This window comes from Dermacentor variabilis, chromosome 5 (assembly GCF_050947875.1).
Source record: "Dermacentor variabilis isolate Ectoservices chromosome 5, ASM5094787v1, whole genome shotgun sequence".
Classification (NCBI taxonomy): domain Eukaryota; kingdom Metazoa; phylum Arthropoda; class Arachnida; order Ixodida; family Ixodidae; genus Dermacentor; species Dermacentor variabilis.
Genome location: NC_134572.1, coordinates 184,939,090 through 184,962,864, shown reverse-complemented (window position 1 = coordinate 184,962,864; position 23,775 = coordinate 184,939,090).

Sequence of the window (23,775 nt, the reverse complement as noted above, 5' to 3'; positions counted from 1 at the left end):
CAGGTACAAAGAAGAGCCATGCGTTTTAGCGTTTTATTTAAAACAAATTGACGAAAACTTCAGTTGCAGAGCTTTTAAACAGGGCTCATCTTTCTTCTATGGCACAAAAAATCGTTGTTCGCGTATATGCATTGCAAAACCAGTACACCCCTTCAATGCTACATAGCAAATTTTCTCGACTCACGCGCTTTTGAAGAAGGAATAGTGGTTCAGACATCGCAATAGAAAGAAGCCGACATTAAGTACGGCTCGAGCCACCCGTGCCCCAAGCGTACACGAAGGGAACGAGCGCGCGCGGCAGCCGAGCGAGCCGGAGCGAGCGGCGTCCTGGCCGTGACATCACTCGCGAGAGGGCGCCACTCCAAATTCTCGCCGCTAATTGCACGCCATCAAGTCATCCTGGCTTGCCTTGAAGCCGGAAAAGTTCCGTTTCGCTTACGAAGAACTTCTGTTCCTAGGGCACGTTATAAGCAAGTCTGGAGTCTGGCACTACAGTCTTCGATGACGCTATGTGGAATACCATCCCGATGACTTATGTTTGGGTCTGGATTCCGATACGCTCATGAGGACTCAGTCAGAAACTGTTACGATGCTATTTCGGACCTTACAAGATCATCCGACGTATTGGTGCACTGGACTATGAAGTCGTGCCACATGGCATTTAGCAGTCCTAGCGGCGCCGCACACGACCTGCAGTCGTCCACGTCGTTCATCTCTAAGCCTTTCTATGCCCGCTGACGAACTTAGAAACTTAAATGAGGGATCGACTTTGGGCTAGTCAGTGTTGAATATTTGGACGGGGTAAACAGCACGTAAGACTAGGTTAAGTTGTCGTTCTTTTATTTGTCCTCGTCTTACGTGCTATTTACCCCGTCCAATTAGGAACCTAAAACTGGTACAGCGCAACATGGAAAGGAAGAAACAACCTGAGCAGGACAGAAGGAGGAACAGAGCGAGTTTAAGACTCCAACTCGCCCAATCCTCAACCATAGTGAACTTAGGAACTTCGTTTCTTTGTTGCTTTGTTGTTCTTTTTCTTTATTATGCATGATTTTGTTCTCACTTTCACATCTGTTTGTAGGATCGGGACGATGCTTTTTAAAACAGACGCATTGACACGTGTGCTTATTTATCCTTTTCTCGGGAACTGCATTTCGCCAACCAGCAAATTGATGTTATTACTCAGCACAAGACGCGCCTGCATGATTGGAACTTATTGGAATGTCATCGATGGTTCTATCCGTTGTCTGCTGTCACCGAACCTCGTGTAATCTGATTGTATACCCGATGCAAATTGCGTGATACTTTTTGGAAGACACGCGGGTGCCAGCAATTACTCTGGAACTTCTGATGACTCATGTATACAAGCCGACATGCTTGACCTGCAGATGAGATTTCGCCGACTGCGTTTGCAGCTATCGTTGTGCTTTGGGCATAGCCTGTTCTCGTGGGCACAGGCTTGCCCAGTAGAACTTAGTTTAGTCATTCACAGTTTCGCTACTGTGTCCTTTTCCGTCACTACTACGTGACACATTGTACACCCTGCGCAATAATTTTACAAATGCCCACACTACCATTAATGTGCGACCTTCTAGCGCATCGTATTGGCATGCTCAGATCCATACCACATCACAGAGCACGGCAATCGGAGCCATTGCTGTCCAGCTCCTACTTGATGAACCAAATCCAATTGTCAACCGAGCAAGAAGGACAGATAAGCCCGCTGGATTCCTGGACTGAGGGGACCACCTACAGAGTGGAGGAGCTATCCATGCTTGCTTTGCTTGTGTGTTGTTCTGAAAAAAAAATTACCGACGATTACGTTACTTCCTAATGCGAAATTTGAGCGCAGCAAATAAGCTGTTTCACCTTTTGGATAGATTGAGGCAAAGAAATCGAGCAACACATGTATGCGCTATCACAGAATTTTTTTTTTATTTTTCACACGTATTCCTTTAACAAAGACTCCACTAACAGTTCTTGACAGTCATGAAGGAAGCTTTGTGGTCGGAGAAATAGACTGATATATGTTCGACTTGGTACACCAATGCTTGATTCTCAAAGACGAGATCTATACAAGTGCCTCGCGAGGTTGTCACAGCCGTGGGGGAAGCAGAGGCTAAGCGCCGCCGCCGAGAAGACCCTGCCGTTCGCGCCGCCGAAGCGGAGGCTCATTGCCGCCGTCGAGAGCAACCAGCAGTAAGCAAGGCTGAAGCAGAAGCTCATCGCCGCCGCCGAGTTCGCGCCGCCGAAGCGGAGGCTCATCGCCGCCGTCGAGAGCAACCAGCAGTAAGCGGAAGCGGAGGGGGGCGGCGTGTACACCCAGCGGCAAACGATGGGGGCAGAAGCGCGCGCAGCAAGCGGACAACACGATAAAGGGAGGAGGGAAGAGATAGCAGCGACTGACTGATGCCTTTGACTGATACTCTTTCTGCATGACGGCGACGGTGTTCTATGCAGTCACGTTATCTTGACTCTCTAGCGGCGTCAGCGGCATCCAGCGGTATCAGTCGGTCGCTGCTAGCGCTGGGGGGATGAAAGGGGGGCGGAACTGGTTACGAGGCCGACGACAACGACAACGCCGACGACAACGCCGACGACGACGCGAAACCCAGGAACGGACGCCAAAGAGCTGCGCTCTAAAACGTTTAATCTCTCTTAATGTATTTTTGCAGCAGGCAACAAGCTTGTGTCGCTGATGATGTTGCAGCCACTTTCTACGCTATGCGCCTGAGAGCAACTCTTGCTTGTTTCTGCAAAGGGGCTCCGTAATCTACAACACACTTGACTGGAACCTGAAGTTCGGCAGCGATGCGTCAAGATTACAAAGCTAATCTGTTTGTTCTTCAAGTTCTTGAAATGTGGACAAATTTACTCGTGGACTGTTTTACTTATGGAAGTCAAGGCAATTCTGCAGCAAGCAACAAGCTTGTGTCACAGATGATGCCATGACCACTGTCTACAGCAAGTGTCGAAGACAGAAACTTTTGCTTGTTTCTGCAAGGAGGCGCCACAGTCTGCAAAAGACTAAGTGCTCATGACTTGGTTGGAACCTGCTGTTCAGAGGATGCGCAGCTATATTACGAATAATTGGGATACATTGCTGCAGAAGTAAAATAGACACAACTAAAACACGAACATGGATCAGGAAGTGAAGTTGTGTGTGTTTTACCTCTGCAGCACTATATCGCAATTATGCTATTCCAACTAGCCCCAATGCAAGCCATAAAGGGCCCCTCACCAGGTCTGGCCATGTTAAGTTTACAAGCACCGTGCATACCATGTGCACTAACGATTATGTCTGCTAAGGATTACATCGCTACACGTTGTGGAAAGAGCTGAAATTTCAAACCGAATGCCATTTGCCCTTCTCCTCACGGGCGCTGTGCTCCCAGCCGGAGAGTCGACGTATATCGCACGAGGGCGCCTACAATTATTCAAGACATCTGTTACTTGTATAATCTGTTGCTTCAATAGACAAATTAAAGTTTAGAGAAATAATAAAACACTCAAACCGAATGCCTGCGTGTTCTTGTTTTACTTCGCACCACAGCAAGTGATATGTACTTCCGTGTCGTCTGCTTGTTCCCATGTCGTGCAGTCGCGCGCAGGGTACGAATATATGCCATTTTCTACCGTATTCCAGCGCGTAATCATGCTCTATGAACCGCTTGTGTCTGCCTCAGTATTTGCGTAGCACTGACTTGTATCACTAGTCAGGTATTGTCGTGCACAGCTCGTGCGCGGTGCCATCAACAGAAGTGCGCCGCGCAGCAAGAAAGCGAGGGGGAAAGAAAGGCGGTGCCCATGACGTGCACATCATGCGATCCTCGAGCTCCGGTATGGGAGAATGCAGGGAAGTAATTTCGCTAGCGGAAGTTAGACGGGGCAAGTGGAGAAAGTGTCTCTCTTGCCAGTGGTCTTTGCCTCCTGAAATCATGAGTTCGCGGCGCTTAAATATTTCTATCTCGGCTATTAATGAAGCAATTTGAAAAATCCTTGCGACAGAAAGGTTTCCTAAAGGGCACGTTACAATTTCCAGTGTATAACCGAAATTTGATATGGGGCCTGGTGAGGGGCCCTTTAATCTATATATGAAGCTAATCTGGCTGCTCTTGCAGGAGAGATGTGTGAAGTATCTTACTTTTTGCATCTGTGAAGGTGTGCCCTGCTACCAAATTGAGCTGCCTCATGTGATTATGATATCGCTTATGTGCTCAGCTTGTGACTTAGTTCATTGGTTAAGAAGGCAAATGAACATTTGCACACAGAGCTTGCGACGATTATGAAAGCTTTGGACGAGATCAAAGAACTTAAGAAGGTTGTTGGTGATCTGAAGTGTATAAAAGAACTCGCAGAAGCAATATCAACTCTCCAACAATGTAGAAATCAACCCAAATTGTTGAGACGTGAACAGTGGTAAATAGGCAGGTTAGTTATCAGTGAAGAGATATCAGACTTAGATAAAGATGCCTGCGGTCACAAAGTGCCTATACTTGACCAATTCAACATATATTTGTGTGCTTTGTGCACAACTATATCAACGAAAACAAAGCTTGAAACCAAAATACTAGGCCTGGATGTTTCTCGCCCTGTTTATGTTAATGATCTAACGAGGCGAAACCAGCAGGTGTTGGGAGCAGCTACTAGGAAAATGAGTGAGGTTAATTGGAAATTTGTGCGGACAGCAGGAGGCAAGGTATTTGCTACAAGGCACAAGATGTTGCCAGTTCTGCAATTATGCACTACGGAGGACATTAAAAAAATACAAAATAAAACACAGGGCGTTCTAGCTGTAGGTTATATATTCGTGCCACCTGCATAATGCTCTTTTCATATGAACCTGTTCCTGGCCTAGTTGGTACTTTCTGTGAGACATAATTGCCACTAAAGGATTGCACATAAACCACAGCCACAAATGAATAACATGATGACAACATGAGTGGCCACTGTCATTGTGTTTTTGTGTGTCTGAGGTGTGTGTGCATTCTTTTTGTGGTAATTATGTCTTCCTTCATGTACTACAACTACCAAATATTTTAACTATAATTTATTTAATGAAACATTACAGACTTAAAATTAAGAAGCAAGTACCCCTCATTCACTTTAATGCCAGGAGTGTCTGTAACAAAGATGCCTTACATAAATTATTTAATAATATAAACATTAATTCAATATTACACTGTTTACTGAAAGGTGACTAAATATAGATGATGACCTACCACACTCCTGTGGGCACAATTACTATGATTGCATTCACGCTAATGCCCGTGGTGGTGGTGTGGCTACATATGTAATAGAACAGTCTTACCAAGAAGTTTTATCATAAATTTCTTTTATTGATGATGTTCACTATTTAACTGTATGTTTAAAGACAATTAGTGTTACTGTGGGTTTCTAAAAACATCTGTAATGAGAAAGAAATTTTAAAAATTTATTGGTAATATGTCAATTCTTGTGTGATTTCTAGTTTACATCTGTAATAATGGGAAGTGTAAGGATTAATATTGTGAGCGCAACACATGCCTGACTTTCAACTTCATCATCTCCACATATGATGATCCATTGTACATCTTCGTCTGTATATATCATCACCAGCAGCATAGCTTTATCCTCGTGGTAGTAGCACGAGCTCGGCTAGGATAAAGCAATTCCTTACAAGTGGTGGACGGTACTTTTCGTTCCCTAGGACCTCTTGCACGTTCTCACTAGAGCTCAGCTCAGGTTGCCGCATAGCACCACCGGCCATGCTCGCTTTATCGAATCCCGGCACATCCGAGGCCGCTGCTCCAGTGCAGCTTTCGCCTTCCGTCGTGACCATCAAAAGCCGCCAGCGCGACCTCCAAGTCTTCACTGGTCTACGCGGGTATGACATAGAGGACTGGCTCCAAAACTACGACCTCGTAAGCGACTTCAACAAGTGGGACTGTTCACAGAAATTGTGGAACTCTAGCTGTTCTACCTGTCCGATGTCGCGAAAACCTGGTTTTGGCACCATGAGCCAGATCTTCCTGACTGGGTGACGTTCACGCAACAGCTTCGGCAGATTTTCGGTGCCCCAGCTGCTCGTGGTGAGGCCGCGAAGAAGAAGCTCGGTGGGCGCATCCAACTTGCTGGGGAATCGTACACCTCATACATTAAGGATGTACTTGCATTGTGCAAGCATCTGAACGCCACCATGTCCCAGAGCAACCGAATGTGCTACATTATTAAAGGCATAAACACCTTCGCCTTCAATGCCCTTGCTACGCAAAATCCTGCTACAATCCAGGATGTGATATCTACTTGCTAGTGACTTGAGGAGCTCCAGTCCCTTTGGCTATGCACCGATACCTCCGACATTCGTCTCCCTTCGACCATGGACTTGCTCGCGCGCTTATTCGCGACATCGTCCATGCGGCGTCCTCACGGGCGGTGCAGGAAGAACACCGTCCTCACAGGCGGTGCTCTTCCTGCGCTCCACAAAATATCGTCTCTTCTCCACCGACCAGCTCGCGCGACATCATTAAGCAAGAGATCACGTCCGCATCGCGTCTACTGTGCTCCGACGGCCCCTGCACTCATCAGGTACCAATGTACGCCGACGTTGCGGCTCTATCTCCAGCCATCACCACCCCTTTAACTACGCCAGGAGACCACCCTCCAGTGGCTTCGTTGTCACCGCCAATGCGTGTACAGTGTTCGTACGCTCTGCGTCCTGCCAGGCCCATTTGCTACTACTGTGGCTATCGAGGGCAGATCTCACGATTTTGTCGAAGGCGTCAACAGGATGAGCAACGTGGCTACGCTCCCGAGGAACGTACAAGCGTCCATCCAGCATCGGGCTATCAGCGCACGTCTTACCGATCCTCTTATCACCGGTCACCTTCTCCTTCCTACCCTAATGATATGCGTGTGAATTCTCGTGAATCTCGCCGTAGGTCGCCATCTCCACGTCATCGTTCGGTGTTGCCTTCGACCCGCTTATAATGTTACGAACGCCCTCTCGGAAAGCTCCCCAATGCAGTTTTAGGAGGGGAAACTGCATCCAGTGGATCGCACACAATTCCTCCGGAGTGACCGCCCAATTTTTTGTCAGTGTTTGTTGAAGGTGTATATATCAAAGCTCTCGTTGATACAGGCACTGCCATTTCGATTATTCGTGCTGACTTTTGTTCCCACCTCCGAAAAGTGACCACGCCTTACTCCGTCCCTTCTCTTCGTGCAGTGACCAACGGTATTATTCGTCCGATCGCGCCGTGTACTGTTCGGCTGTCCATACACGGAATTCGTCATGTTACGTTTGACCGGCGGAGGCTGGCGCTCTTCCGGGAAGCGACCGACGGAAAGGCGCCACCCGTTCTGCTGTGACGACTCGCTTCGAAAGGACGACCAGACGTCAGTCCCCAGCCCATTGGCGCCACCATGGCTACGGCAGTGACCCGTTTTTTAGGGAGGACAATGCACCGTTTTCCCAGCCGTTCGGCGCCAAGATGTCTGCTGCGGCGACAACCGGCTTTGTGAAGACAAAAATGCGCCGCGGCAACCGGGGGACGGCGCCGAGAAGGCTAGGCGCGGTCGGCGGAGCAAGTATTGTTAGTGTGTACGCCGTCACTGTTGGATTGGAGCAGGGGAGCTCCTGGAAGATATTCTGCGGTATCGTCTCACGCAGCTTACAAGTCGTCATACAATGGGCAGACGCGGCGACCTCTGACTGCAAGGTCAACTCTGGGTAAAGATGCCTCTGCTCGGGCCCGACACCGTGTCTGCGAGAACCCACTCACCTCGGCGTGGTCAGTGCAACCTGTGCGGAAGTGAGTGCGTAAACCCTCCCCCTCAAAGGCGGGTCGGCTACGATGACTTCGGACGCTTCGAATTGGTCGGCGGTGAACTGCCGTTTTCCCTCACCTAGGGATCTAAGGAGGATAGAGTGTATTTAAGGAGCCGTTGTGCATTCCTCTTTCAGTCATGTTAGACTGATGAACTGTGACGTTCTCATGTAGATACTGTAAATAAATCCCATATTCCTCGTTCTCGATGAGATGAAGTCCCTCCTTTCAACAACGTTCTCAGCGTGGATAAGTTGGACGACGTACGGCATGGGCCAGCTACCATCTATTTCATGCCCGACCCCAACCATCACAACTGGCTGACAGCGGTGAGACGGATATTGCGACGTGGTGCTGTGTCTGCGGTGAGTGCTTGGTACTTGCTTTGACTCTCTAGGCTTCATTTTGCGGTTGTTCTGTTTAGAACAGTAGGGAAGCCGGATTGTTGATTGATAGCTAGGTTGTGTTTACCTAGGTAGTTTTAGCGAGCAGGATCAAGGCAGTAAAGCAGCAACCATTTATTTATTTATTTCGGAATACTGTCAATCCCTTCTTGGGATTTTTACAGGAGAGGGCAAAACATACAAATACAGGTTCACTGCTAATGTATATATTTTTAAGAGTCAAAAATAAAGGCAAACCATGCAATACACATGACTAATAAATAAAACTGATGATGGCACTTGAATACAATAAATACACTGAGAGAAACACTGTAATATAAGATTATGAACAAGGTTATGCTGAGAGGAATGTAAGCACAGAGCTCTCAGCGAGGGTAGTAAATTTGTCTATGATGCGCTGGGCCGTGACTGATGGATGCAAGCGATTCTAATATCGGACTTGTGGAAAAAAAGAATATCGGAGAGTATTACTGTGCCAGGAATATTCTTCAAGGGTGAGTGCATGATTGTGACGTGTTAGTCTTGTAGTGTTTATACGAACAAAATCTGTGGGAGACATCTTTAATGCATTATTAAGCACTAAATACAAAAACTTTAGACGGTGTAATTTAGCACGGCTGGACAACGTGTGAAGACCAGCCGTGCGTAAAAGATCTGTGGCTGAATGCATGCATCCATAGCAGTTGAAGATAAAGCGCACGGCTTTCCTTTGGGCAATTTCGAGTGTTTTAACGTTGTTTTTAGTGTGGGGGAACCAAGCTATGTTAGCGTATTCTAAGACCGGACGGATAAAGGTGACATAAGCTAGAAGTTTTGTATCAGATGTAGAATGACGAAGGGCCCTTCTAAGAAAAAAAAAACTTGTTCATTGCTTTGCTAGCTACGCTTTGAACAGGCGTAGTCCAGTTTAAGTCAGAAGTGATGACTACACCCAAGTATCTATATTCAATCACACTACTGATATTCATGTTATTGCAAGAGTATACATAATCTAATTTACGCTTTTTCCTTGTAATGGAATGGACACAGAGACCGTTTTCCCGAAGTTACCATCTGCCATTTATTACACCACTCTGCAATTTTTCCTAGAGCATTGTTAAGTGTTTCCTGGTCATTAGAGTCTTTTATTTCTTGGTATAGCACGCAGTCATTTGCGAATAGTCGCGTTTTTACATCAGTTTCACATGATGTGTCGTTAATAAAAAGTAGTAACAACAGCGGGGCTAAAACTGTACCTTGAGGTACTCCTGAAAGAACAGGTACTAACTTGGAGGCATGATCGTCGTATTGCACAAATTGATAACGATCAGAGAGGTAATTATAAATCCATCGTACTAGTGGTCCATCGCCAAATATCGTTTTAATTTCAAAGTGGAGTTTAGTATGAGAGACTCGGTCAAACGCCTTCGACAGATCCAGGAAAAGGGCATCGATTTGCGACTGATTGTCCAGGCTTTGTGCAAAATCATGCATAATTTCTGCTAGTTGCTAGCGGTTCACAAGCCACTACGAAATCCATGTTGGCTTCTGTGGAGTATGTTATTGACTTCGACAAAATTTGTCAGAAATTTCAAAATGATGTGCTCCAGTAATTTGCAGCACGTACATGTCAGTGATATTGGTCGATAATTAGCTGCCGATACAACCATTGCCAGATTTATGCACTGGGATTATTTTCGCTAGTTTCCACTCAGCAGGAAGGCTACACTCATCGATTGATTTTTGATATATCAAGCAGAGGTATTTACTTATAGGCTCGGCATACCGCTTGAGAAATTTGTTCGGGATTCCATCTGGTCTATCACATTTTTATCATCCATGTTTAACCACATCATAAGAACTCCCGCCTCGGATATTAATGGAGTACCTGCCAGCGTGGTCTTACATTCGAATTCGAGGGCAAGGTCAGAGCACTTGTCATGTGTGAACACTCACTGAAAGTGAGTGTTAAAGGTTTCAGCGTCAATTCCTTCGGTGGATTTTGTCTTGCTGTTTGTGCGTTGGGAACTTAGGTATCTCCAGAATTTGCTGGGTGAAGATTTAATTAAAACATTAAGTGTGCTATTACAATAAGTCAGTTTAGCAGTCTTAATTTTACTTTTTAATAGGCTAGTTAGAGAGTGAAGGCGAGTAAGGTAGTTTGGAACCGGGCGTACTTTGTTTGATTTTCTCAGTCTTTTGATTTTGCGCTTGAGGTGAATAGCATGGCGTGTTATCCATAGATTCTTTTTTTTGTGCATTTTGTTACAGTGGGAATGAAATTGTCAATGCAATGCCTGACATTAACCTTAAAACATGCCCATACCTGATCAATGGTTGACGATTCATCCACACACACTTCCAGAAAATTGGCGTATTTATGAATGAACAAGATATGTTATAATGGCTACGTCATTTGCCTTTCCAAATGCTAATATCGGCGAACTATCTTTTTTTGACAGCCATAGGAACAGGGAAAGGCAGAGTGCACAACACAAGCTTATGGTCCGACAAACCTTCTAGTATTTCAGTGGCTATTGCGGTTGATGAAAAATAATCACTAACGAAAACCAAATCGAGTATCGAGCTGGACGACCCTTGAATGCGAGTAGGTGCGTGGACAAGTTGATTCAAGTTGAATGCAAATATTATGTCCGAGACAACATTATTATAAAGTGATCTCGGGATTCGAGAGCTCCAGTCCGATTGCGAAATATTAAAGTCCCCAGCAAAAATAATTTTGTCACCTGATATGTGCCGGTGCATGTATTCGAGTAAGGGAACCAGATACTCTGGATCAGCGTTTGGTGGCCTATAGACAGCGCCTACGTGCAGGACGTATCCTTCTATGTTTAGTTTGCACCAAATACTTTCGACGTTCGGCACATCAGGCATAGGCATGAAAGAGAAACCATCCCTCAAGATAATAGCCACACCCCCGCCTCTCGATGCTCTATCTTTGCGCAGAATAGCATAACCTGGCGGAACAACTTCATCATCTGAGACGTTAGAGTGAAGCCACGTTTCGGATATAGTGGCCACATCCGGACTCCAGTGCTATCGATAAAGCTTCCAGACTTTCCACTTTGTTGACAAGACTTCGCGCGTTTAAGTTCAGAAGGGTTACTTTTGATAAGATCGCGTTGTTCTGCGGTCTGAGCTGGATATTTCGTCTTTTTTGGTTTTATCTCAACCATATCGTCGCTATCTGCGTCCCATGTGAAAAAGTGGCCAGCTATATGAACTTTATGGTAAGTTAACATTACCTTCTTTTTCCGGTCCCGATTTTCTTTAGTTTTATTCCAAAGCTTCTTCCTTATGTCACGAACGTTGCGTGAAAAATCTTCACCAATACAGTATCAAGTATTTTTCAGCTTCTTGCAATTTTGAAGGAGTTTCGCTTTCCCTACAGTCATGCAACTTAAAAATGACCTGTCTAATATAAATCCCGTCATCTGGTTTTGGTCTACCAAGTCGATGAATTCGATCTATTCCCGCTATGTCAACATCAAGGATGTCTTTCAGAATTCCATCTACGACTGCCTCCTGAAGCATTTCAAAGGATTCTTCCTCAGGTTCACTCAAGCCGTTAACAATCAGATTACACCGACGACTCCTATTTTCAAGATCATCAAGTTTCTTGGTCATAGTATTCACCTTTGCTCAAGTACGGTCACCTTCTTCACGCACTCTGAGACTTCTTTTTCAAGTACACCAATCCTCTCAAGTTTTTTGTCTATCGCGGATAGCTTTTGGTTTGTTACTATATTGCCCGTTTTAATTTCTTGTATGTCAGCTGCGATTGCTCTCAATTGGGCTTCTAGCGACGTGTCCCCCGGACCCGGATTTAATTCAACATCTCCTCCGAGCAGCAGTAAAAACCGCAGGTCACAAAACATTTCAAAAACGGGCAGCACGGCACGGCAGCACGGCAGCACGGCAGCACGAGCAGGTAAACATCATTACTGCGGTAACACTTTCCATATCGTCTGCTCACCTGGGCGAAGAACAGAAACAAATTTGAGGCCATGATCCTGGCACTGCCGCCGTGCCCACTGCCGAAAGCTACTTGGAAGCCGACTTTTATACTGGTTGCTGTCGTTGACAATCGGGCTTGCAGTTCCAAAGTTGAAAAACTGGTTCCGCTGGGAACGCTGGTTTGTCTCTCGATAGTAGGCATCAGAATGATCGGACGAGTCACCTAGTCACCGTCGGGAGCAGAGAAGTGAATCAGCGGTGTGGCATGCTTCGTTGTCGGTCCTGCTATCAGCAACAACCAAGCAAAAACCTGGACGAAGAACAGAAACGGATTTGAGGCCATGGCCTCAAATCCTCCGTGCCCACTCATAGAGTTAAGGAGACTGCTGAGAGGCGAATTGTTGATTGTTGGTGAGGAATTGGGCCTAGAGGTACGCAAGGAAATGCTAAAATCGGAATTATTGCAGCTAATTTCCGAACAGGCCAGTGAGGAGGACATTGAAATTGGGTTACAATTTTTTAGGAAAAGAGAAGAACGGGACAGAGAGGAACGCGAGAAAGATCGCGAGTTAAGAAAATTGCAACTTGAACTTGAAAGCAAACGTTTGGAGTTGCCTCAAGGAAGTGAAGGGGCTCTGGGACGATCAAGTGAGGCAGAACCATACCGCATGGACAGGCTGTTAAAGCCATTTGAGATCAGGAACAACATAGGCTTGTCCCTAGGAAATATTGAAAGGATTTGCGAGAAGATGAACTTCGGTCCGAGTACATGGCCACAGCGGTTGCTGTCTATGTTGCCGTGTGAGGCTGCGGAAGTAACCGCCAGACTCAGTGCGTAGGATGCATATGATTATGCAAAGGTTAAGGCTTGTCTTTTAAAAAAGTACCGCCTTTCGGCCGAAGCTTTTCGGCAGAGGTTTAGAAGCGCAGGCAAGAAGGATAGCGAGGGATATCAGGAGTTTGCATATAGCTTAAAGGCCAATCTAGTCGAGTGGTTGAAGAGCGCGGAAGCGTACGAGAGCAGAGACATGATTATTGACTGCATGTGCCTAGAGCAGTTTTACAGAAGCATCCCACCATCTGTGAAGCTGTGGGTGCAAGATAGAGGAAATGTAAACACTGTGGAAAAGGCGGCTGACTTAGCCGAAGAGTACGCAACGCGTAGAAAGCTGAACGCCGAGGACGGAAATTGGGACGGTCGAAATGGACCGCGGAAACCATTTCCGTTCAAAAAGGGTTCGCAGACTAGACGATCGGAGCCTGTAGACATGGGAGAAAATCCCTCAGAAAAGAACGTGGAGAAATCAAACGGGGAAACAGTACCAACAGAGCAGAAAAGAAAATTCGAGTCTTTCAGAGCAATCCGCTGCTATGAATGCCACAAACTGGGACATATGGCTGTAAACTGCGGGAAGCCTAGAGTAGTTTTCTCCAAAGTGGACGAAAAAGACGAGAATATGGAACTTTAAAGCCCATATCTTCACGACCTGCAAGCTAATGGCAAGCCATGCCGGGTGCTGCGAGACAGTGCCACCACTATGGACACTGTCCATCCGTCTTACGTGACGGTACATGACTTCACTGGAGAAGTAGCATGGTTCACACAGGTTGTAGAACACAGCATGTGTCTGCCCATGGCCAAAGTCCAAATCAGCTGATGCACTCGCAAGCGAGACAGGGTCGTTACTATCACTGGCCTCAAAGAACTTTGATCAGCTCTTACGTGTGGACAGATATATATAGTCACTGGCAGCCGAGAAAAAGAATGATGACAGCTTAGCTAGATTGCATCACACAGCTATAGAAGGCATTGCTAGGCGCAACGTGACGATACAAGAGAGAGGATTATTGATGTATTGGCACTACAGAGACTGAAAGGGTAGGATTCTAGGTCAGTTAATCGTACCTACTAAGTACAGGGAGGACATTTTGAGTATCTGTCATAGAAATGGGTGGTCTGGCCACCTAGGCATAAACAAATCAAAGGAAAGGTTGCTTATGGAATACTACTGGCCTGGCTGTTTCAAAGACGTAGAAAACTTTGTAAGATGACGCGACGCCTGCCAGCGCTCGGGTAAACCAGGAGAAACATGGAAAGCTCTACTAAAGGTAGTGTCCTTAATAACGGAACCTTTCAGGCGACTTGTGATAGACGCGGTAGGGCCTCTACCAAAGACAAAGTCGGGTTACAGGTACGTGTTTACCATGCTGTGTCCGGCTACAAAGCTTCCAGAAGCAATCCCTCTGGAAGAACTCAGCTCCACCGAAGTAGTAGACGCGCTTTTGACAGTTCTCGCACGAGTTGAGTTTCCGGCCGAAATGCGGGCGGATCAAGGGTCAGTATTCACCAGCGCACTGACTTCCACATTCTTACAAGATTGCGGGGTAAAGTTGATACACAGTTCCGTCTATCACCCTCAGTCAAATAGTGTAGAGAGGTGGCATTCAGTGCTTAATCGAGTTTTGCGGGCGCTCTGTTACGAGCACAAGGAGGACTGGGAGAATTGTCTTCCGGCCACTTTGTTTGCTTTGCGAACGGTGCTCATGAGACTACAAGGTTGTTGCCAGCAGAACTAGTGTATGGGAGGACATTCCGTTCTACACTGAGAATGTTGAGAAAGATGTGGGACGAAAGGGGAGAGAGTCCAACAGCGGCAGAATACGTGCTAAATCTACTGGAACGGCTAAGTGCAACCCAAGAACTAATAGAAGAGAACATGGGAGTAGCTCAAGAAGACGCCAAGTTCTATTACGACAAGATTGCGAGGCTTCGTACGTTTAACGCCGGAGACCCGGTAATGATCCTCGAACCTTCAAGAAAGAACTATCTTGAAGTTCACTGGGACGGACCCTGTTAAAGTGTTGCACGAACTTCCAGATACCAACTATGCTCTGAAAATGCCCAGTCGCAGGAAGGAGGTGAGGATATACCACTGCAACTTGATGAAGCCGAACGTAGAGCGGAGCTGAGTCGTTAACTTTACCATCAAGGAGCAGGATGACACTAGTACCGAGTTTAAGGAGTATAGGGCGACTTCCAACTCTGAAATCAGCCTGGAAGAAGTGCTAAAACATTCGGTAAGCTCGCACGCTCTCAGACTCGAGCAGCTAGATGAGGTAAGAGAGCTGTTAGGGGAATATCTCGAGAAATTCAGCGATCGGCCAGGTAGAACCGAACTAATAACGCATGAAATAGAGCTGACATCAACCGAACCCGTAAGATCAAAGCCTTACAGGGTGTCTCCACGACAGAGAGAAATTATGGAGGCCGAGATACAGCGCATGCTAGAGTTGGGAGTTATTGAGCCCGCTGAGAGTGACTACACGTCACCGCTAGTACTTGTAGAAACCCCTAATAAGGACCCTCGTCCGTGTGTTTACTACAGGAAGGTAAATGTCATCACTAGGGATCAGGAACATTGAGGAATGAATCGAAAGAGTTAGCGCTGCTAAATACATTTCAACTATAGATGTCGAGCGGGGGTACTGTCAAGTTCCCCTTTCAGAAAGTGCCAGCCGCTATGACGCATTTATCTCACCTGTAGGCACTTCTCGCCCTCAGCTTCCGGCTGAAGAACGCGCCGTTTAATTAGCTTCTCTAAGTTAATGGATATTGTCGTAAAATACTTGCAGGAGTTCGATTTGCCATATCTTGATGATGTAGCAACATTTTCGCACAGCTGGGAACAGCAGCTATCGCACCTCAAACAGGTGTCCTCACGGTTGAGGGAAGCAGGCTAGCGATGAAGGCGAAAAAGTGCAGATTTGGCTGTTCACAGGTCACTTATTTGGGCCACGCTGTCGGCCAGGGCACGAGACGGCCGGCCGAGTTGAAAATAGCTACGACTGGAGAATTTTCACAGCCGCGCACGAAAACAGACATTCGTTCATTTTTGGGGCTTGTGGGGTACTATTAACGGTACATTCCGAATTACTCTGAAAGAGCAAGTCCTTTAACGGACGCACTCCGAAAGGGAGCAACGAATAGCGTGCACTGGGATAAGGGCCAAGAGAACGCTTTCCAAAGTTTGAAAACGCTATTGGTTTCTCGTCCTGTGCTTCGCGCGCCAGACTACGCAAAAGAATTCATGGTTCAGTGCGACGCAAGGGATAGGTGTATGGGCGTGGTACTTAGTCAGGTCGGCGACGATAATGAGGAACATCCTATCCTCTATGCCAGCCGCAAACTAACTGTAACCCAGGCAACACAAAAGAGATACATAACGTTTTTATATCGTTAACTGAGACGGAAGAAACGGTTTAAAGAAGACACGAGCAAGACAACTTCGTTGGTAAAACGTCGTATGCGCCTGCTAATGTTCGGCTTAATTACTTTTTTCAGACGATGTATAACAGCTCTTCAAAACGTATTCGAAAAGCTGGTCTTTAAATAGGATTGGGAAATACGCAAATAATCCCTTTGCCAGGGCTCTTCATGAATGATTTCTAAACGCTTTTAAGACGTTATCTAAAAGCTGGTCTGGAAGTAGTCTTGAAAGGTCTACGCTACTCTGAAGCTAGTTATCGCGGTTTCCAAATGAGTCGAAGCGTCGGTGTCTAGTGCTACTGAGCTGCTTGTGCAGTGCCAAGCACTGCTACTTATAGAGGCCGACGCATCGTCGACCAAGTCACCTGAAAAGGCACATTTCCACGAAAATGAAAATGAAAAATTAAATTATGGGGTTTTACGTGCCAAAACCACTTTCTGATTATGAGGCGCGCCTTGGTGGAGGACTCCGGAAATTTCGACCACCTGGGGTTCTTTAACGTGCACCTAAATCTAAGTACACCGGTGTTTTCGCATTTCGCCCCCATCGAAATGCGGCCGCCGTGGCCGGGATTCGATCCCGCGACCTTGTGCTGAGCAGCCTAACACCATAGCCACTGAGCAACCACGGCGGGTCACGAAAATGAATTTGCGATGCCGCCTTTGGTATGCAGCAACGATGTTTATAACAAAAATGGGAATAACATCCCACCAAGCAATTGGCGCGTCTTGACAATCGACCAGGCTAGGGCTTTTGTGCCAAGAAGCATGAAATGAGCGTGTCACAAAGCAACACTTTATTGCAAAAATAATACTTATGCAAGGTTTGAGCAAAATATATGAGAAATTCAAAGTAAACCGAATGAAAAGCACATCAAGAATGAATGAAACTACCAGAAACAATTCTTTATGAACTATAAGCCAATCATCAATGATTAGAACATGTATAAACGAAAATCGTAAGTACGCATAGAATGACGAACAGCGAGAACGCAAAGTGTGCTAAGATTCCTTATTTTGCACAGTAAAGAGCAGATGCTATCAGATGAACAGACTAGAGTTATATAGAAATTGATATCACAGCAACTGCAAAAAGCAGAATGAAAATGCGACATTTACTCGTATGGTATCTGCCAACAAGCTATGTTACCAATAATCTAGAAGCTGAAAAGAACACAAAAAGGAATAAGGACACATGCCATCAAAAATCAATCCTTTGATAAAAACCAAACAACGGGAACACGTTAAGCCCAAAGATATTTCCTGTACGGTACATCAAATATAGTAATGGTGAGAGAAGTAAAAGAACCGTAAAACTAAAAGACAATCCAGTGAATGATCCTAAAGAATACTCATACAAGGAAATCTGCGAAACAAGTGAGCACCACTGTAATGCAGAGTACGATGAGACTGAGTAACGCTATGCATAAGTAAAACAGTCTTAGTGCTCTAGTACACGAGAAGTGAATGTGGAAGCGTCATTATTGGAAAATTGTATAAACCTGGAAATTTGCCGGCATCGGGGGACGCATTTCGGTGGGGGCAAAATGCGAAAACACCCATGTACTTAGATTTAGGTGCACGTTAAAGAACCCTAGGTGGTCCAAATTTCCGGAGTCCCCTACTACGGCATGCCTCATAATCAGACAGTGGTTTTGACACGTAAAACCCGATATTGAATTTTTGAACCTGGAAATTAACTGGAATGCACAGGAAGCTGCGCTTCAGTAACCAAGGGAGCAATGGTCATAATAAATACGAATCCTTTTATATAAACAGCATTGTACAAAAGGCACATTTGTACCGCTCTCGCAGAAACAGACATAAGGTCGCAATGAATCATTTGGAAACCCATGAATACATTAGCACACCTTGCACACATCTCCAGTCTCCTAAATTAAATAAAAGAAATTGGCTCGCCATCCCGGCCTTCCGAAAGTGGATGCCCAGCGAAACTGTTTAATACGCTGCTTTACTGCTTTAGAGTGATGGTAATTTTGACAGCACGCCGCCGCCCGTAGCGGGGCTGCAAGAACACTAAAATCAGGTGCTAAGCTGGTTATTCCATAAACGCAAGGATATATAGGAACGTCACTTCTCAGGTCGCAAGCTGCCATCGCCGCGGCATCTTGCTCAGCAGTAATCGCTATCGGGAAACGTATGCGGGGAGCGCCATGTGCTTCGCAGCGCTACCAGGCGCACCTTATCAGTTATGTCGCTCGGATACTTGTTTTGCGCTTGTTGTATATGCTGCATCCGTGCTTCCAAAGAACGTACGTACCGTGCGCTTCACTTTGCTGGAGTCTCTGCCTTGCGGAGGTACGAGCCATCGCTTGTGGCCCTGCACTGCCGCCGCGATAGGCCCACATTTTCGGTAACAGACACGGACACACAACTATAGGGGCTAACAGCTTCGCTGTAAAAAGCACTCTGAATGACAAAAGCCTTTCACACATTTAAACCAGAGCCAATGCTTTACCAGTTCACCCTCACTTTCCCATCCAAAAATATTTGGCACTGAGTCCAGGCAGGGTTCCATTGATGAACAGCTTGGGAGCACACAACTTTGTACTCTACAGTTCCGCTGGCAATGGCACTGTCATACATACTGGTACTTGAAATCTTTTCAATGTAGACATACTTGTTGCCCTAGACAGGTACGCCCAGATATTTGCACTGGTGCTCCGTTTCGTCCAACTGCACACGACATTTTGCACTGCGCTGGTAGTTGAAATGTTTTGAATGCAGATGCAGTGGCTTCACCAGGACGACTTGCCCACATACCATCTCTGACACATGTATGCGCACATTGCTCACTTGGTAGTATTGAGCTTTAAGTGTTCTCACTCGGTGTGCTTGCCAGATAAATGGGCAGGCCTCACACTCAAATTTTTGCAGCTTCTAATGAAACACATAGCAGCACACTTAAGCTGCAATGTGAAACATATGCTAAATTTTATGAGTTATGAAAGTGGCATGAGCACAAAGTATGGAACTACAACACTGTATCCAGATCATGAAAATGAACATTAATAAAGCTAACTATAAAAATGTATTGCGGAAATTGCTTTGAACAGGCTGCTCAATGAAATGTGTACATAATATGTAGATTCCACATTAAGTACACTAAGCATTTCAACTATGTAATGACAATGTAAATTGCGTTCACTCACCCTTCCTGTGCTAGCTATCTGATTGCTTGAATTTCTTAAACGATTTCGAGGACGTCCTTAAAATCAGATGAGGGAAGATGCCCCGATATATATCCACGTATTCTCACGCCCTTTGACCAGGGGCTACTGTGTTGATACCAGTGGTCTGAATGAGAACGATCAGTTGGCACATTGCAATGAAGCAAGAATTAAAGTTTGTGTCACCTGTCATCTGCTTACTACAATTCAAGACGCCACGCTAAGTTACCCAGCGGTAGCCCGATATTGCTGCATTTATTGGCGCACTGTCGCCTTGTAATCACACTTTCAGCTAAGACCTCCAGGTAGGGGACAATATATGCAATTAATTATGCACAAATCCATTCCGCAATACAAGGCTAAAATTGCTGTGCAAATAACCCGAATTGCCGCAGACAGCTCTCCACATGCCAATTACGAGCACTCTTGTGAGGTAACCTTCCAAGCGCCTCATCGCTGAAGCCCCTTGGCATTACTCCATTTCGGTCGCTGCTCATTGGATGTAGCTGTACGAGCGAGGAGACAAGCGGCCCCAGCCAATAAGCAGCAGCCGAAATGGACAGTCCACTAGGTGGACTCCTACAGAATACCCCCCACAGGAGCCTTTAGAAGAGCGTCAGCAACGGACTGCGGGTGGCGAGACAGCGCGTGTCTCTCGTGCACGCGCACACGGCAGCGCCCTAGTCCCCCCTCCCCCCTCCCGTTCAAAGAAAAGTCAGGGCGTAGCTCCTGGGGGGCTATTCTGTAGGAGTCCACTTAGTGTACTGTCCATTTTGGCTGCTGCTGATTTGCTGGGGCCGCTCGTCTCCTCCTTGCTGCATGCAGCTGCATCCGATAAGCAGCAGCCGAAATGGACAGTCCACTAGGTGGACTCTTACAGAATACCCCTCCCCCCCCCCCAATTGTCTTCGGGGCGCGTGAAAGTGTCTTCGGTGTGGAGACGCGGTTCACTGTTGATAGGCTCCTGTTAACTCTGCTTGCAAATTGCGTGAAAGTGCTTTAGGCTTGAGTTTCCGGGCACAAGTTTGCCCACAATAAACCAGTTTGTTTAGCCTGTTTCATTGAAGAGTTCTACATTTATGGTAGAGGTGTGGAGTATAATTTTAAGTCCCCATTTGTAAGAGAGCGGGGCACCGACCCTCAGCGATGGGAACCCAGAGACCTGACTTCAGTACACCAGCGCACAAGCCGCTGCCTCCGAGGAGACCCGCCCGAGTTCGGACTGCCTGCTGCTGCAGCAGTGCAGGCAACAGTTACCAGCAACAGTGCAACCATGACCAGCCCGGTGACATCGTCTCAGCTCATCGTGTACCCACCACGCACGCCCGAGTCCTTTCCCGGCGATACGTTCGAAGATGTGGAAGACTGCTGAGAACACTTCGAGCGAGTCGTACATTTTAACGGCTGGGACAAGGCTAGGAAACTTTGCAGCGTGTACTTCGCGGCAGAAGAGTCAGTGAGGACATGGTACGCGAATCATGAAGCGGCGCTATCTTCATGGAAAGATTTTCGGAAACAGTTGCTTGCCCCGTATGCTAGCACCGATCTGCGAGAGAAGGCAGAGCACGCTCTCCAAGCCAGAAACCAGCGCACTAACGAGATTGCTCGTAACTGGCATGTAGAGAGCTTTCTGCGGAATTAGATGGCATTATTACATGAACTCTAAGCAGCAAGTGCTATGTACTTTTACCCATGAACTTACTTAATGAACTGACATCCCTAAATGCCTAAGAGGTTCTTCCGTTTGACGTACGCTTCGAAAATTTGTTGCACAAGAACCAAGAACAGCAGATGCCCTGTTGCGCGAAGTGCACGAACAGCGCACAAATCGAAAAAACCGCGCGAGCGCTTCCGAAACTCCGTGCGCACACATGGCACACGCACGAACTCGACGTCTGCCGACTTCGAGGCCACGCAGCGTGGAGACCGGCACCAGTCACAAACAGCAAAATATGGTGGCTACCTGGAGTAACAGGATATTTTACGCCAAGGGGATTCACTACTCACGAGTGCAATATCCACTAGTGAGTTATACATAATATATGCGGTATCCGATCGCGAACTACAGAAACTATAACAAGGACAAAGCTAGAAGCAGCAAAATATATTCCTAGCATTCCGAGGCGCCGAAGGAAATCGAATTCGGCCGTCTCATATTGGGCACAAAGTTCCTTTTAAGACCATGAAATACCAGTCACGTGGGATAAAAGGGGCCAAAACACAATCGAAGCTTAATCGCAAGCGATAACAGCACGGTGTGGTTCACGCAATATTCTACAAGTGCGCTGTAGGCCAGGGTATGGAAATACGAAGGGCACTTCACCTCACGTCTTGCGCTACCGTACTCGCGATGAACATCAACAAAGACCCCGTTTTCAGCTCTGTTGTCTGCAACATTCTTGCTAAACGGAAGACTGAAATACCGCAGTGACTGCTGTCTAGATGATATTGGTAATGTGCGCAGACACGGCATTTCCACCTTTCTTCGCATCCTACAAAACTTGCTAGTTTCATGCATGACTGCCGATCCCTATGCCAGGCACCTAAAGAAACATATCGTCTCTAACTTTCACCTTAATACAGCTCTTAACGCGTTAATTACAACGTTACTGAAAAGGCTCCTCACATAGCCACAGCGACATGACAATGAGCTTGAAGAGCAAATTAGTGCCCTCCACTCGGCACTCTCGAATGAAAAGCTCAGCTGCTCTCCAAATTAAAATCATACAAAAATATCGCTGCACATGCAGTGCCAAGTTAGACAACGAAGTACAATACTTACTTGTCAAAGGACAGCGCTACCGAAAACAGTGAGAAACACACGACTGCCCAAACGAGCACAATTTCGCAACTATGCGGAGCCCGGCTTCACAAGGCAGCCACGGCAGCCTTGGCCACCTGCTCTCCAAATTAAAATCATACAAATAGCTGCACACGCAGTACCAAGTAAGACAACAAAGTACTTACTTGACAAAGGACAACGCAACCGAAAACACACGGCTACCCAAACGAGCACAATTGCAGAACTACGCACAGCCCGGTTGCACACGGCAGCCTTGGCCAGACGCTTGGTCATGTGACCGATGTGACGACGGTATCGAATCGCCACCTTGCGTAAGGTTGGATTGTGTTGACGGTAAAGCCCCTTGATAATTTGAAAGTAGCGACACTCTCCTCCTCGCGGCGCTTTCCTCCTCGATTCTCCTCGCCCGCCGGCTGCGCACGGCAGGCTTTTTCTCCTAGGCTCCCGCATTATATGGAGGCGTGTTATTTTGGGCCAGTTGCGCGCCCCAATGGTGTTGAAAATTTTGAGAAATGCTGATAAAAGCATCGATAATGCTGAAGGCAACCTTTGTGCGGAGGCTGGTTCTTTCTTAAAGCCGTATGAACGGCGTATAGTGATGTAAAAGGAGATTTGAGGAGAGTTCTATACTCAAGCAATTTTTCTGCCACAGGATGAGATGCTTTATTTTGTGCGTCTGATCTAGTATTGCTTGTGGCGCATCCCTCTGTGTGTGACTTTTGAACCGAAAGCCTTATATCTCTGTTTCAAGGTCGCGTTGCGAGCTACAGAAGATAGGACGTGACCGAAGAGCGGCTGGAAGCGAACCAAAGCATGTGCAGCCGTGTATAAGAGATGATTACTGATTAGGAAAGTATTGATTGATTATGCTTGAATCAAGACAAATTAAGGCGCATTAAGGAGAATTGAGGTGTATTAAGGAGAATTAAGGTGGATTAAAGTCGATGAAGGTGTATAATGTGCATTAGGGAGGATTATGGTGGATTAGGGTGGATCAAAGCGAGTGACGATGGATTAGAGTGGATTAAGGTCGATGAAGCTGGTTTAGGGTGGATAAAGGTGGGTTATGGTTATAAGGAGGATTATGGTGGATTAAGAACGGAAAGAGGATTAGTGTGGATGAAGGTGGATTACGGTCATTAGGGAGGATTATGGTGGATTAAAGTCTATGAAGGTGGATTATGGTATGTTAAGGATGATTATCGTGTATTATGGTGAATTAATGTGAATGAAGTAGGATTAGGGTGGATTAAGGAGGATTAAGGTGCATTTTCCTTAATGGTCGACCTTAATCCCCTTCATCACCTTAATCCTCTTTCATACACCTTAATCCTTATTCACGCAT